Genomic DNA, 4,468 nt, shown 5'->3' with positions numbered 1-4,468 from the left:
AACCCCTAACCTCAATCAACAACTATCAGCAGATTGGTTTCAGAGAATGGTCGGCAGCCCAATTAAGCAAGCGACATGGTCTATGATCTTAACCACCGAACTGAAGAGATAGATAGCACCGAGATGGTCGACAAACACTGGATCTAATCCTATGGTACAACCACCTCACAACAACTAAAATAAAGTAATACTTATTTCACTGTTTTCACACAATAATCAGTTAAGTAAGCAGATCCAACAAACTAAAATAAGTTGCATATGACACCATATTCCTTAACTGAAAATTGCACACAAATGTAATCTCAACACTCACATAACACCTACCCTGGTTGTGACATGTAACCATTACTCTAACTATCCACATATGTCAATATATTTATTTTAATTTATATATTTGATGATTTGCAAAGACATATATCTAGCGTATAAAACTAGGGTCACACCATCACAGTCGTGCATATCCCAATATTTATGTCAAGGCATGAAATGATTTGATCAACACACTCAATATGTGTGGAACAATTTGCGGGTGTTGAAGTATTATATGCTAGAATGGGGAAATAGTTATTCAATAGTTAGTGTCGTGCTTGTGAAATTTAATTATAATTTAAATAAATTATAATTGCAACATTAGTAAATACTAGTCGAATGCCCGTGCGTTGCTACGGAACTTTAAAAAAATGTATAGACACGTTATTGTTCTAATTTGAAAGTGTATGTCAAACATGATGGATATTCATCCATATAACGCCAACTATCAGTTCTTTCTCCCAGTGCTTTCTGTAATGTGAGGATCACTTCAAAATCGTAAATAACATGAAATAACTTTCAAATTGTGAAGATAAACATGACAGCAATTAGACAAAGTTCAATTCTCTTTTTTGTTGATCATTTTGTATACGAGTATTCAATTATGGTGTAAAAAAATCTAGCCATTCTGGAGTATGTTTTATCCAGATATCTAGTCTAGCTCCCAAAACAATCTAAACAAGGGTGAAAGCAGACGCTAAAGATTCAGCATCTACACCGATCAAAATGGCCTCTTGACTTCTTGAGCCCCTTGAAGTCCATCGTCTCGATGTACTCTACGCTGCCCCTGAAACCATTGAGCAGCTCGCTGGCCCGATCCTCGGTCACGCCGCCTCAGCACACCTGGAGCAGCTTCCGGTAGGAGCCCACACGTAGTGCCTCGTAGCAGCGCGCGCCAGCGCCGGTGTCCGCGGCACAAAAGAGGTGCCAGAGCACGGAGACGGGCAAACTCCTTGGCCATGTCGGACACGCGGAACATCTTCTTGACCAGCACCGGCATGACCAGCGCGTACGCACACGCGGACCTGAGGCTGGTGTCGGCGCACAAGACGCCATCGAGCACGGCCAGTGCCTTCTCGCTCGTCCCCTTGTTAGTGTCCACGACGAGCTCCACAACGACGTCGCCGAAGCAGGCGGTCGCTGCTGGAGATGGGGTAGTAGGCCGTGATGAGCGCGGCCTTGGTGGCCTGCAGGGACACGGGGTTCCTGACGAGGCTGACGAGCGCACTGCACACGCCGGGCGTCCTCGAGATCACGTTGACGGCGTGCCGGTCGGTGGATGAGGCAAGCTCGCGGTGGACAATGGCGGCGCGCTGGCCCGCGCGGCGACCTCACCGTGCGAGAACACCGAGACAAGGGTCTTGTGACTTGTGAGACGCCTGGGAGGCAATGCAGCGCCGGGCCTCGTCGTCAAGCGGGAAGAACATGGTAAGGGCCGCCAAGATCGTCCCCAGCGCGCTCAATGCTGCGGCGCTGGTGCTCTCCACGGGCTCTCCGGTGAGGCTCTGGAAAGCCGAGGCGAGCTGGCGGGCGGCGCCGGCAGCCACGAGGCACCGTCGGTTGTGGTCGCTCTCCTTCCCAATGGCCCTGGTGGCCCCCTGCCCGCAGGCCGCCGCGTTCCCGCGCATGAAGGCGGCGAGCACCTCGGCGGCGTCGGCCTCGGCGACGGGCACCTGCTCGGCTCGGTTGGCGACGCACCAGTCCTGGATCATGTGGCGCGTGGCGTTGTTGGGGACGAGGTCGGCGAGCCACACGGGGCCGCCGGTGATGGGGCACGTGTCGCGCCCCCGCACCAGCCACCTCTCTCGGCCATTGTTGATGCCCGTAGGTGCCTTGACCGGGTCCTTCATGAGCTCAAGCGAGATCGGGCACCGGAAGTGTGCCGGCATCGCCAGCTCCTCATCGTTCCCGGCATCCGCCACCTGCCCTCGTCGTTAGCCATGCGTGGATTGGGAGCGATGGTGCGTAGGTTCGTGGGCGGAGCGGCGGCGACTTTTCACGCGATAGAGACAGGAGCGAGGGGTGACCGAGAGCACGACGTGCGTTAGTGGGCAGTTGTTTCCCTGGTTTGTACGATGGATTATTCCTACGGGGAAGTAGCGATCGCAAGAGGCCCGCGTTTTTCGGATCGTACCGGCGTTTACGAAGTGCGATCACACAGGGGGAGGGGGTGGTCGAACCATCACGATGACGGCAGATCCTCTTTAATAGTACAGATTTACGAAGTGCGATCGCAGAGGGGGAGGGGGTGGTCGAACCATCACGACGACGGCAGATCCCCCTTTAATAGTACAGATACTATACCAAACACATAAGTTATCTCTTGACCTGGTGCTTTTATAATGTCCAAGATGTGATATTGAAAAAACTTTTTAAAATTATGCAATCATTTGTGCAACTAATGAAATATATATGCTAAATCAGATCATCAAGGGAATGGAAAACATAAACATCACCCAAAACTCTTTCTATTTACGATTCTATTCCTACCTAGTTCATTTATATATTAGTAAATGAGCGCAACAAACTTGCAATCAAAATAAAGTATATACTCTAAATCATGCAATTAATATATAAAGTCTGTATGCCCTCACAAGTTATTAATTTATTAAATAATCAACTGAATATATTATATACCCAATAATGCATGTTGGTTAAGTAAAGTATTCCTCGACAAGCTGAAGGTGTTGTTTGTCGGTGTCATCAAATGATATCAATGAGAGAAAATCCCCACAATGTGAGAAGCCCTCTGCATCGTTGGCCTCTATCTACTCCTATGACATTCGTTTGCTCCTCTATAGTGAAGGAGTGACCCGAGGAAAAGTAAATTAGAAAAATTTACCATTAGCTTAATGTTAATATAGCTGATTCAATTGTGATTGTTAAAGAACCTCCATGACAAAACTATTCCAGTGGCCATGGTGTCTTGAAGGCGAGAGCCTCACCTAGATTGGATCTAACTTTCAGGAGAGCCTTTTCTACCTGTTGTAATCTTATTTTTGTAATAACTTCTTAAATTATCTAGAGACCCACAACTTGGAAAAATATGAAAAATTTGTTATTCTTAAACTTCACTTGCAAACTTGAGCCAGAAGGAAGTTTCTGGGAAAAAAATCGTAGCCTCGCATGGTTTGAGGACAAGGAACGCCAACATGGCACATGGGTGCCCTTTGGCTCCCCTCAGACTGCCATTTTGCATTCCTTCGTGAACCAAAAAAATAATGATGATTGATATTTCCCCACAATTTTTGGAGTTCGGAAAGTTTCATCATCCACAAACAGGAAACATCAAACATGTAAATCTACTCCTTCTGTCAATTTATTAGTAGGTCAATCAAAAATATATAAAACTTTGCATAATTTGATAAGAGAGTGGCATAAGAACTTCAGAAATTATAAATATGGTTGAGATGTATCAAATGCATCTCCTTGGAAACATCACACCATTCAAGGCAAGGTATCAAGTTTGTATTTCATGACATATTGTGTTCGTCATTTTCACACAAAAATTTAGACTAGAACTTCCCTCAACATTAGTATGGACAAGTATACATTGATGTCTCTTCTCATAACTTAACAGTTTGTAGTAATTCCTCAGTTCCTAAATATAAGTCTTTTTAGAGATTCCAATAAAGACTACATACGGAGCAAAATGAGTGAATCCACACTCTAAAATATGTCTGTATACATCCGTACGTAGTCCGCACTGAATCTTAAGAAAGACTTATATTTAGGAACGGAGGGAGTAGCTTATATGTTTGACATACCAAGTTAGCATACATTGTGTAGTACTTTCCAATGTATTATTCTAAAATGCTCTAGTTTTTTATACACAAAAATACAACATTGTATTGTTCATACAAATTAGAATCTTTTATCTATTTTCTAATATTTAGGTACGAGATGAGCTTATAACTATTTTGAGGTTTTAAATGATCGCGAAGAAAATGAGTTTCTTGCTATTTACTAGATATAACTCAAATTTGAACTACATGTATGTCAAAAAGGCCCCTCAATACCAAAAAAACACATATATAATTAACTCTTTACATTTTTAGCTTGTATGCATTTAAAAAAAAATCAAATGTATGCCTGGCTTACTTGAATTATTCTTAAAATCTTAAATTATATTTATTTGTTAAGTAAATATTAAATCCTA

At 44.1% G+C, this 4,468-nt stretch overlaps 1 pseudogene; it reads right to left on the bottom strand.

The window, feature by feature from the left end:
- Positions 1–848: 848 nt before the first annotated feature.
- On the bottom strand, positions 849–2,237 carry LOC119296865 (annotated as a pseudogene).
- Between the last annotated feature and the right edge of the window lie 2,231 nt (positions 2,238–4,468).

The sequence above is a fragment of the Triticum dicoccoides genome, chromosome 5A (assembly GCF_002162155.2).
Source record: "Triticum dicoccoides isolate Atlit2015 ecotype Zavitan chromosome 5A, WEW_v2.0, whole genome shotgun sequence".
In the NCBI taxonomy this organism is placed as follows: domain Eukaryota; kingdom Viridiplantae; phylum Streptophyta; class Magnoliopsida; order Poales; family Poaceae; genus Triticum; species Triticum dicoccoides.
Note: the sequence above shows the minus strand (reverse complement) of the source record. Positions and strands in the feature narration are given on the sequence as shown.